The 12,459-nt window shown below is 37.0% G+C and overlaps 2 non-coding genes across 2 annotated transcripts; one reads left to right on the top strand and one right to left on the bottom strand.

Moving 5' to 3' along the window:
• The first annotated feature begins 7,175 nt into the window (after positions 1–7,175).
• On the top strand, positions 7,176–7,283 carry LOC112804182 (small nucleolar RNA R71). Its single transcript, XR_003202803.1, has one exon. It is a non-coding gene; the product is annotated as a small nucleolar RNA R71 (small nucleolar RNA).
• A 4,615-nt stretch (positions 7,284–11,898) lies between these two features.
• LOC112804324 (small nucleolar RNA R71) lies at positions 11,899–12,006 on the bottom strand. The gene has a single exon (XR_003202935.1). It is a non-coding gene; the product is annotated as a small nucleolar RNA R71 (small nucleolar RNA).
• Between the last annotated feature and the right edge of the window lie 453 nt (positions 12,007–12,459).

Genomic DNA, 12,459 nt, shown 5'->3' with positions numbered 1-12,459 from the left:
AAACACTCGGGAATCCTTATAAAGAGTAGGCCAGTAGAAGCCACATTGGAGAACTCTTGTGGCTGTTCGCTCACTTCCAAAATGTCCTCCATACTATGATCCATGGCAGTGCCAGAGGATCTTCTGTGCTTCCTCTTTAGGCACACCTCTATGGATTACTACATCTGCACATCTCTTGAAGAGATATGGTTCATTCCAAAGATAGTACTTTGCATCCGTGATCAACTTCTTTGATTGCTGCCTACTGTACTCTTTGGGTATGAATCTCACTACCTTGTAGTTTGCAATGTCTGCAAACCATGGCACTTCCTGGATGGAAAGAGTTGCTCATCCGGAAAGGTCTCAAAGATCTCAGTAAGAGGGAGGGACGCCCCTTCTACTAGTTCTATTCAGGACAGGTGATCTGCTACTTGGTTCTCTGTCCCTTTTCTGTCTCTTATTTCTATATCAAAATCTTGCAGAAGCAACACCCATCTGATGAGTCTGGGTTTTAAATCCTGCTTTGTGAGTAGATATTTAAGAGCAGCATGATCAGTGTACACAATCACTTTTGATCCTACTAAATAGGATCTGAATTTGTCAATGGCGTAAACCACTGCAAGTAGCTCTTTTTCTGTGGTTGTGTAGTTCTTCTGTGCGTCATTTAAAACACGACTGGCATAGTAAATAACATGCAGAACCTTGTCATGTCTCTGTCCCAACACTGCACCAATGGCATGGTCACTAGCATCACACATCAGTTCAAATGGTAATGTCCAGTTTGGTGCAGAGATGATTGGTGCTGTGACCAATTTAGCTTTCAGAGTCTCAAATGCCTGCAGACACTCCTTATCAAAGATAAATGGCATGTCAGCAGCTAGCAGATTACTTAGAAGTTTGGCGATTTTTGAAAAATCCTTTATAAACCTCCTATAGAATCTTGCATGCCCTAGAAAGCTTCTGATTGCCTTAACATTGGCTGGTGGTGGTAATTTTTCAATTACCTCTACCTTAGCTTGATCTACCTCTATTCCCCTGTTAGAGATTTTGTGCCCAAGGACAATTCCTTCAGTCACCATAAAGTGACATTTCTCCCAGTTTAAAACTAGGTTAGTCTCTTGGCACCTCTTTAGAACAAGTACTAGATGGTCAAGACAGGAGCTGAATGAGTCTCCAAATACTGAAAAGTCATCCATGAAGACTTCCAGAAATTTTTCCACCATATCAGAGAAAATTGAGAGCATGTATCTTTGAAAGGTTGCAGGTGCATTGCACAGGCCAAATGGCATCATTCTGTATGCAAATACTCCAGATGGACATGTGAATGCCATTTTCTCTTGATCTTGGGGATCTACTGCAATTTGATTATAACCTGAATATCCATCCAGGAAGCAGTAGTATTCATGACTTGCTAGTCTCTCTAGCATCTGGTCCATGAATGGTAAAGGAAAATGATCCTTTCTGGTAGCTGTATTGAGCCTTCTATAATCAATACACATACGCCACCCAGTAACTGTTCTTATAGGAACCAGTTCTCTTTTTTCATTATGAACCACTGTCATGCCACCCTTCTTAGGGATGACTTGGACAGGGCTCACCCAGGGGCTATCAGAAATAGGATAAATGATCCCAACCTCTAGTAATTTAGTGACCTCTTTCTGCACCACTTCCTTCATGGCTGGATTCAGCCGCCTTTGTGGTTGAACCACTGGCTTGGCATCACCTTCCAATAGAATCTTATGCATGCATCTAGCTGGGCTAATGCCCTTAAGATCACTGATAGACCACCCAAGAGCTGTTTTGTGTGTCATTAGCACTTGAATTAGTGCTTCCTCTTCCTGTGGCTCTAAGGTAGAGCTTATGATTACAGGAAAGGTATCACCTTCTCCCAGAAATGCATATTTCAGGGATGGTGGTAATGGTTTGAGCTCGGGTTTAGGAGGTTTCTCCTCTTCCTGAGGGATTTTCAGAGGTTCTATCATTCTCTCTGGTTCCTCTAGATCAGGCTGAACATCTTTAAAGATATCCTCTAGCTCTTATTCGAGACTCTCAGTCATATTGAGCTCTTTTACTAGAGAGTCAATAATATAAACATTCATGCAGTCATTTGGGGTGTCTGGATGCTGCATAGCTCTGACAACATTCAACTTGAACTCCTCCTCATTGACTCTCAGGGTTACTTCCCCTTTTTGGACATATATAAGGGTTTGGCCAGTTGCTAGGAAAGGTCTTCCTAGAATGAGAGTTGCACTCTTGTGCTCCTCCATTTCCAGCACCACAAAGTCAGAAGGAAAGGCGAATGGCCCAATCTTGACAATCATGTCTTCAATCACGCCTGATGGGTATTTAATGGAGCCATCAGCAAGTTGGAGACATATCCGGGTTGGTTTGACTTCTTCAGTCAAACCAAGCTTTGTGATAATAGATGTAGGTATTAGGTTGATACTTGTCCCAAGATCACATAGAGCTTTCTTGGTACAAGTGCCCTCTAATGTGCATGGTATCATAAAGCTTCCGGGATCTTTAAGCTTCTCAGGTAAGCTTTTCAGAATGACTGCACTGCATTCTTCAGTGAGGTAAACTTTTTCAGTTTCCCTCCAATCCTTCTTATGACTTAAAATCTTTTTCATGAACTTAGCATAAGAGGGTATTTGCTCAAGTGCCTCTGCAAACGGAATCTTTATTTCAAGAGTTCTGAGATAGTCTGCAAAACGGGAAAATTACTTATCCTGTTCTGCTTGGCGGAGTTTCTGAGGATAATGCATTTTGGCTTTGTATTCCTCAACCTTAGTTGCTGCAGGTTTATTGCCTACAGATGTAGGTTGAGAAGCCTTTTTAGAAGGGTTATTATCAGCACTTGTATGTGTCTGATCCTCCACTAGCATTTGAATGCCAGGGGTGGAAGCTGGAGTGGCGTTAGATGCCAACTCCTCACCTGTTTATGGCGTCTGAACGCTAGAACTATGCTTCCTTTGGGCATTCAACGCCAATTCCTTGCTTGTTTCTGGAGTTGAACAGCAGGACTGAGCATGGTTTGGGCGTTCAACACCACCTTTTCACCCATTCTCTGGCGTTTGAGCGCCAGAATTATTCCTCTCTGGGCTCTTACTGTCCTCAGAGGGATTTTGGGTAGTTTGCTCATTTCTTGACTTCCTGCTGTCTTGAAGTGAGGTATTTAATATTTTTCCACTTCTTAATTGAACTGCTTGGCACTCTTCTGTTATTTATTTTGATAACTACTGTTCTGTTTGCTTCAATTACAGTTCCATATTCATATTAGCCATTCTTGTTTCTTGTAACATCTCTTTGAATTCAGCTAACTGTTTTATTAGAAAATCCAATTGCTGATTGAATTCTGTAACTTGTTCTACAGGACTCATTTCAGCAGTTACTGTTTTAGCCTCTTCTTTCATGGAAGGTTCACTGCTTAGGTACAGATGATGATTTCTGGCAACTGTATCAATGAGCTATTGAGCTTCTTCTATTGTCTTTCTCATGTGTATAGATCCACCAGCTGAGTGGTCTAGAGAAATCTGAGCTCTTTCTGTAAGCCCATAATAGAAGATGCTAACTGCACCCACTCTGAAAACATTTCAGAGGGGCATTTTCATAGCATCTTTCTGTATCTCTCCCAGGCATCATAGAGAGATTCATTATCTCCTTGTTTGAAGCCTTGGATGCTCAGCCTTAGCTATGTCATCCGTTTCAGAGGAAAATAGTGATTCAGGAATTTTTTTGACAACTGTTTCCATGTCTTTATGTTGTCCTTAGGTTGGTTATTTAACCACCTCTTAGCTTGGTCTTTTACAGCAAATGGGAATAGTAATAGCCTATAGACATCCTGATCTACCTCCTTATCATGTACTGTGTCTGCAATTTGTAAAAACTGTGCCAGAAACTCTGTAGGTTCTTCTTGTGGAAGACCGGAATACTGGCAACTTTGTTTCACCGTGATAATGAGCTGAGAATTCAACTCAAAACTATTAACTCCAATGGAGGGTATACATATACTACTCCCATATGAAGTAGTAGTGGGGTTAGCATATGACCCCAAAGTCCTTCTGGACTGTTCATTTCCACTTATGTTCATGTTGGAGTAAAGGGGGTAATGTGGATTTAAATTTTTAGTTTATAAATAAATAAATAATAATAAAAAAATGATTTTTGAAATAAAATAAAATAAAATAAAAACCAAAATAAAAATAAGATAAAATAAGAAAATTAAAATAAAAAAATTAATATTTTATGAAGATTTAAAAAAATTAGGAGAGAGAAAATGGTTAGGATATTTTTGAAAAAGATAATAAAATATTATTATTATATATTTTTTTTAAAAAAATCTTAAAAGGATAAGATTTGAAAAATTTTGAAATTGAAATCTGAATTTTTATAAAAAAATTTCGAAAAAGTAGCTAAAAAATAGTTAGAAAAGATATTTTTTGAATTTTGAATTTTATGATGAAAGAGAAAAACACATAAAAGACACAAGACTTAAAATTTTTAGATCTAATGCTCCTTGTTTTCAAAAATTTTGGAGGAAAAACACCAAGGAATACCAAACTTAAAAATTTTAAGATCAAAACATAAAGAAGACTCAAGAACACCTTGAAGATTCACAAGAACAACAAGAACAAAAGAAAGAACACCAAACTTAAAATTTTTAGAAAACTTCAATAAAATTTTCGAAAATTATAAAAAGATTGACAAGAAAACACCAAACTTAAAGTTTGGCACAAGATTAAATCAAGAAAAATTATTTTTGAAAAAGATTTTAAAAAGAAGATACCCAATTACCAAGAATATAGACCAACGCTCTAGCCAATTGGGCAGTAAATGTAACACTTGTTTTGAATAGGTATATTCCTTTTGGAAGACCAATGCTTTGGAAAAACACAAGCGAAACAAGAAAAGACACAGAACAAGAAAAATTAAAGATCAACAAGAAAAATCAACAAGAACAACTTGAAGATCAAAGAGCACAAATTCGAAAATTTAAAGGGAAAATATAAAATATGTAATTGACACCAAACTTAGAACAAAACACTAAACTCACAAAAAATTAAAAATTTGATAAAGAAAAATAATATTTTTGAAAATTTTTTTAAAAGGGAAAAAAGGACTCAGAATTTAATGACTCTATAGCAACAAAAATAAATTATTCCTAATCTAAGCAATAAAATAAACCTTTAGTTGTTCAAACTCGAACAATCCCCCGCAACGGCGCCAAAAACTTGGTGCACGAAATTGTAATCCCAATATCAAAATCAAGATTTCTTATGATTTCGTACCATTAACCAGCAAGTGCACTGGGTCGTCCAAGTAATACCTTACGTGAGTAAAGGTCGATCCCACGGAGATTATTGGTTTGAAGCAAGCTATGTTTATTTTATTATTCTTAGTCAGGATATCAATTATAATTATCAGTTTGAATTATTAGAAAAATAAAAGAGCGTGAAATAATTACTTGTTATGCAATAATGGAGAATATGTTGGAGTTTTGAAGATGCTTTGTCCTCCTTATTTAAGCTTTCCTCTAGTATTCCTCTTCCCACACGCAAGGCTCCTTCAATGGCAAGCTGTATGTAGGGTGTCACCGTTGTCCATGGCTACTTCCCATCCTCTCAGTGAAAATGGTCCAAATGCTCTGTCACAGCACGGCTAATCATCTGTTGGTTCTTGATCATGCCGGAATAGTATCCGTTGATTCTTTTGCGTTTGTCATCACGCCCAATAATCGTGAGTTTGAAGCTCGTCACAGCCATCCAATCCTTGAATCCTACTTGGAATACCACAGACAAGGTTTAGACTTTTCGGATTCTCATGAATGCCGCCATCAATTCTAGCTTATACCACAAAGATTCTGATTAAGGAATCTAAGAGATACTCATTCAATCTAATGTAGAATGGAGGTGGTTGTCAGGCACACGTTCATGGGTTGAGGAAGGTGATGAGTGTCACAGATCATCACCTTCTTCATAGTGAAGCGCGAATGAATATCTTAGATAGGAACAAGCATGTTTAAATGGAAAACAGAAAGAATTGTATTAATTCATCAGGATGCTGTAGAGCTCCTCACCCCCAACAATGGTGTTTAGAGACTCATGCCATCAAAGAGTATAAAATTCAGATCTAAAAATGTCATGAGGTACCAAATAAATCTCTAAAAGTTGTTTAAATACAAAACTAGTAACCTAGGTTTACAGAGAATGAGTAAACTAAGATAATTGGTGCAGAGATCCACTTCTGGGGCCCACTTGGTGTGTGCTGGGGCTGAGACTTAAGCCTCTCACGTGCTTGGGTTGTTTCTGGAGTTGAACGCCAGGTTGTAACGTGTTTTGGGCGTTGAACTCCAACTTGTAACCTGTTTCTGGCGCTGGATGCCAGACTGCAACATAGAACTGGCATTGAACGCCAGTTTACGTCATCTATCTTCACGGAAAATATGTACTATTATATATTTATGGAAAGCCCTGGATGTCTACTTTCCAACCCAATTGAGAGTGCGTCAATTGGACTCTTGTAGCTCCAAAAAATCCATTCCGAGTTTAGGGAGGTCAAGATCCAACAACATCAGCAGTCGTTTTTCAGCCTAACTCAGATTTTTGCTCAGCTCCCTCAATTTCAGCCAGAAAATACCAAAAATCATAGAAAAACACACAAACTCATAGTAAAGTCCAGGAATATGATTTTTTGCCTAAAAACTAATAGAATTATATTAAAAACTAATCAAAACATGCTAAAATCTACATGAAAATACCCCCGAAAAGCGTATAAAATATCCGCTCATCAAGGCTTTTGTTGATCCTTCCATGAGAAATTTGGGTGATTCCTTCATGAAGAATTGTAGGTGTTTCCATAGAATTCTCCCATGTAATTCACCTCTTCCATTGCAGGATTCTCAAGGTCATAAGCTTCTCCTTCAGAGGAGGCTTCTTTAGCACTACCAGATGCAGCTTGCAATCCAGTCAAATTCTAAAAAATCATATTGACTTGCCTAGTCAATATTTTGTTCTGAGCTAATATGGAATTTAGAGTATCAATCTCAAGAACTCCTTTTTTGCAACCATTTTAATGAGTTCCTGGGCTTCTGCAGGCATTTTCTTCATATGAATATATCTGCCTGCAGAATGGTCCAATGACATCTTGGATAACTCAGACAGATCATCATAAAAGATACCTATGATGTTCCATTCTGAAAGCATGTCAGAGGGACACCTTCTGATCAATTGCTTGTATCTTTCCCAAGCTTCATAGAGGGATTCACCTTCCTTCTGTTTGAAGGTTTGAACTTCCACTCTAAGCTTACTCATCTTTTGAGGTGGAAAGAATTTAGCTAAGAAGTCATTGACCAGCTTTTTCCAAGAGTTCAGGCTGTCTCTAGGTTGTGAGTTCAACGATATACTAGCTCTGTCTCTTATAGCAAAAGGGAAAAGCATAAGTCTGTAGACCTCGGGATCAACTCCATTGGTCTTAACAGTGTCACAGATTTCTAAAAATTCAGCCAAGAACTGATGAGGATCTTCCAATGGAAGTCCATGAAAATTGCAATTCTGTTGTATCATAGAAACTAATTGAGGCTTAAGCCAAAGTTGTTTGCTCCAATGGCAGGAATAGAGATGCTTCTCCCATAGAAGTCGGGAGTTGGTGCAGTAAAGTCACCAAGCACCTTCTTGCATTGTTGGCATTATTGTTATTTTCGGCTGCCAGGTCTTCTTCTTTTTCAAAAATTTCTGTCAGGTCCTCTCTAGAGAGTTGTGCTTTAGCTTCTTGATGAGCGGATAATTTATACGCTTTTTGGCGTTGTTTTTATGAAGTTTTTAGTAGGATCTAGCTACTTTTTAGTATATTTTTATTAATATTTAAGCAAAATTCACATTTCTGGACTATACTACGAGTTTGTGTGTTTTTCTATGATTTCAAGTATTTTCTAGCTAAAATTGAGGAACCTGAGCAAAAATCTAATTCAGAACCTGAAAAAGGACTGCAGATGCTGTTGGATTCTGACCTCCCTGCACTCAAAATGGATTTTCTAGAGCTACAGAAGCCCAATTGGCATGCTCTTCATTGCGTTGGAAAGTAGACATATTGGGCTTTCCAGAAATATATAATAGTCCATACTTTGCCCGAGTTTTGACGATGCAAACTGACGTTCAAACGCCAACTTCCTGCCATATTCTGGCATTAAACGCCAAAAACAGGATAAAAGCTGGAGTTAAACGCCCAAACTGGAATAAAAGCTGGCGTTTAACTCCAAGAAAAGTCTCTACACATGAAAGCTTCAATGCTCAGCCCAAGCACACACCAAATGGGCCCGGAAGTGGATTTCTGCATCATTTATTTATTTTTGTAATCGTAGATACTAGTTCTCTATAAATAGGACCTTTTACTACTGTATTTTAAATTTTTTTGACATCTTTGGACGTTTAGTCCTTAGACCTAGGTCTTGGTTATTCTGGTTCCCTCTCTGGGGCTGAAACCAATGAACACCATTATCGCTTATGTATTTTCAATGGTGGAGTTTCTACCCCTCATAGATTAAGGTGTGGAGCTCTATTGTTCCTCGAGTATTAATGCAACGTACTATTGTTCTTCTATTCAATTCAAGCTTATTCTTATTCCAAGATATTCATTCGCACACAAGAACATGATGAATGTGATGATCAAGTGACACTCATCACCATTCTCGCTTATGAACGCGTGCTTGACAAACACTTCCGTTCTACATGAAAACAAGCTTGAATTCATATCTCTTGGGTTTCTAACCAACGATTCACATCATTTCTCCTCTGACAATGGGGCATCTGAATATGAGATTAGAACTTTCGTGGTATAGGCTAGAAATAATTGGCAGCATTCCTGAGATCCGGAAAGTTTAAACCTTGTTTGTGGTATTCCGAGTAGGATTTGGGAAGGGATGACTGTGACGAGCTTTAAACTCACGACTGTGAGGCACAGTGACAATGCGCAAAAGGATCATTGGATCTTATTCTGACACGATCAAGAACTGACAGCTGATTAGCCATGCGGTAGCTATGCCTGGTATTTTTCATCTGAGACGAGAAATCTGACAGTTGATTAGCCGTACAGAAATCGTAGAGGACCATTTTCACTAGAGGACGGAAGGTAGCCATTGACAACGGTGATCCCCAATATATAGCTTGCCATGGAAAGGAATATGAATGATTGAATGAAGACAGTAGGAAAGCAGATATTCAGAAGGAATAACGCATCTCCATACGCTTATCTGAAATTCCCACCAATGAATTACAAAGTATCTCTATCTTTGTTTTGTGTTTATTTATATTTTAAATTATTAAAACTCCATAACCATTTGAATCCGACTAACTAATATTTACAAGATGACCATAGCTTGCTTCAAGCCGACAATCTCCGTAGGATCGACCCTTACTCACGTAAGGTTTATTACTTGGACGACCCAGTGCACTTGCTGGTTAGTTGTGCGAAGTTGTGAAAAAAGAGTTGAGATTACAATTGTGCGTACTAAGTTGTTGGCGCCATTGAGATCACAATTTCGTGCACCAATAACGCATCTCCATACGCTTATCTGAAATTCCCACCAATGAATTACATAAGTATCTCTATCTCTATTTTATGTTTATTTATCTTTTAATTATTAAAACTCCGTAACCATTCGAATCCACCTGATTGAGATTTACAAGATGACCATAGCTTGCTTCAAGCCGACAATCTCCGTGGGATCGACCCTTACTCACGTAAGGTATTACTTGGACGACCCAGTGCACTTGCTGGTCAGCTGCACGAAGTTGTGTATCACAATTTTGTGTACCAAGTTTTTGGTGCCGTTGCTAGGGATTGTTCGAGTTTGGACAACTGACGGTTTATCTTGTTGCTCAGATTAGGTATTTTTCTTCTTGTTTCAACCTTTATTTTATTTTCGAAATGTTTTCAAAAATATTTCCAAAAAAAGTTTTCTCTTCTTTTTTGTTTTTCCAAAAATTCTTTTCGAAAAATTACAAATTTTTTTTATAAAATCATAAAATCAAAAAAAAAAATATTTTTGTGTTTCCTGTTTGAGTCTAGTGTCAATATTTAAGTTTAGTGTCAATTGTATATCTTTAGTCTTCTTGCATTTTTTGAAAGTATGTTCTTGTGTTCTTCATTTATCTTCAACTTGTTCTTGATGATTTTCTTTGTCTGATCTTTAAATTCTCTTGTTTTGTGTCTTTTGTTGTTTCTCATATGCATTTTCAAAATTGTTAGTGTCTCTAGTATGAAAATTTCTAAGTTTGGTGTCTTGCATGTATTTCTTTTCTTAAAAATTTTCAAAAATACGTTCTTGATATTCATCATGATCTTCACAGTGTTCTTGATGTTCATCTTGACTTTTAAAGTGTTCTTGCATGCATTCCTTGTTTTGATCTTAGTTTTTCATGTTTAATTCCATTTTGTTATTTTTCTCTCTCATAAAAAGAAATTTCAAAAAAATTCAAAAATATATCTTTTTAAGTCAATAATACAGAGAATTGAAGATTCAGGACATTCAGCAGAGGAATCATAGAAAAAAAGGTGGGCGTTCAAAACGCCCAGTGAGGATGGAAATCTGGCATTAAACGCCCAAAAAGGTAGTGATTTGGGCATTAAACGCCAGAATGGATACCATTCTGGGCGTTTAACGCTAGGAGAACACCAAGTAGGTAATTTTGTTTTCAATTCAAATCTTTTTCAATTTTTCAAGTTTTAAAACTAATTTTTCAAAATATTATCTTTTTCATATTCTCTATTATCAATCATATCTCTTATTTTAAAAAAGGAAATCTTTCTCATTTTTCTTTCACTATTTTCAAAAATCTTGATTCAAAAATTTCAAGTTTGTTACTTCCTTGTTAAGAAAGATTCAATATTTGAATTTTAGAATCATATCTTTTAAATTTCTTGATAATCAAGTCATCAATTTTAAAAATCAAATCTTTTCAAATTGTTTGTCAATCATATCTTTTTAAACCATATCTTTTTCAAATCATATCCTTTTAAATTATAATTTCAAAATCTCTTTCTAACTTCTTACCTTTTCAAATTTATTATTTCTTATCTTTTTCAAAACCACGTAACCACTTTTTCACCTTTGATTTTCAAAAACCATTAACCATTTTTCAAAATTCTTTTTAATTAACTAATTATTTTAAACTTTGATTTAATTTTCAAAAATTACCTCCCTCTCATCGCTTTCTATTTAATCACTAACACTTCTCCTCTACTAGCAATTCAGACTCTCTCCCTCTTTATGTGTTCGAATTCTTCTCTATCTACCTCATCCTTCTATTCTTATTTTCCTCTAACACCTTAAGGAATCTCTATACTGTGACATAGAGGATTCCTCTCCTTTTCTGTTCTCTTCTTTTTCATATGAGCAGGAGCAAAGACAAGAACATTCTTGTTGAAGCTGACCCTGAACCTGAAAGGACTCTGAAGAAGAAGCTAAGAGAAGCTAAAGCACAACAATCTAGAGAAAACCTTTTAGAGAATCTCAAAAAAGAAGTAATGGCAGAACCCAACAACAATAACAATGCACGGAAGATGCTTGGTGACTACACTACACCAACTTCCAACTTCCATGGAAGAAGCATCTCAATCCCTGCCAATGGAGCAAACAATTTTGAGCTAAAGCCTCAATTAGTTTCTCTAATGCAACAGAATTGCAAGTTTTATGGACTTCCATCAGAAGATCCTTATCAGTTCTTAACTGAATTCTTGCAGATTTGTGATACTGTTAAGACCAATAGAGTTGATCCCAAGGTCTACAAGCTTATGCTTTTCCCTTTTGCTGTAAGAGACAAAGCTAGAATATGGTTGGACTCTCAACCTAGAGATAGCCTGAACTCTTAGGATAAGCTGGTCACGACTTTCTTAGCCAAATTCTTTCCTCCTCAAAAGCTGAGCAAGCTTAGAGTGGATGTTCAAACCTTCAGGCAGAAAGATGGTGAGTCCCTCTATGAAGCTTGGGAAAGATACAAGCAACTAACCAAAAAGTGTCCTTTTGACATGCTTTTAGAATAGAGCATCCTGGATATATTCTATGATGGTCTGTCTGAATTGTCTAAAATGTCATTGGACCGTTCTACAGGTGGATCTATTCACCTGAAGAAAACGCCTGTAGAAGCTCAGGAACTCATTGAAATGGTTGCAAATAACCAGTTCATGTACACCTCTGAGAGGAATCCTGTGCATAATGGGACGTCTCAGAAGAAGGGAGTTCTTGAAGTTGATGCTCTGAATGCCATATTGACTCAGAACAAAATGTTAACTCAGCAAGTCAATATGATTTCTTAGAGTCTGAATGGATTGTAAGCTGCATCCAATAGTACTAAAGAAGCATCTTCTGAAGAAGAAGCTTATGATCCTGAGAACTCTACAATGGTAGAGGTGAATGATGCGAGTAGAAATTGGCGAATTAAAAATTATTAAAACATATACGTTGCAAGTATGGTTCTTAACTCGCCA

This window comes from Arachis hypogaea, chromosome 5, assembly GCF_003086295.3.
Source record: "Arachis hypogaea cultivar Tifrunner chromosome 5, arahy.Tifrunner.gnm2.J5K5, whole genome shotgun sequence".
Lineage (NCBI taxonomy): Eukaryota > Viridiplantae > Streptophyta > Magnoliopsida > Fabales > Fabaceae > Arachis > Arachis hypogaea.
Note: the sequence above shows the minus strand (reverse complement) of the source record. Positions and strands in the feature narration are given on the sequence as shown.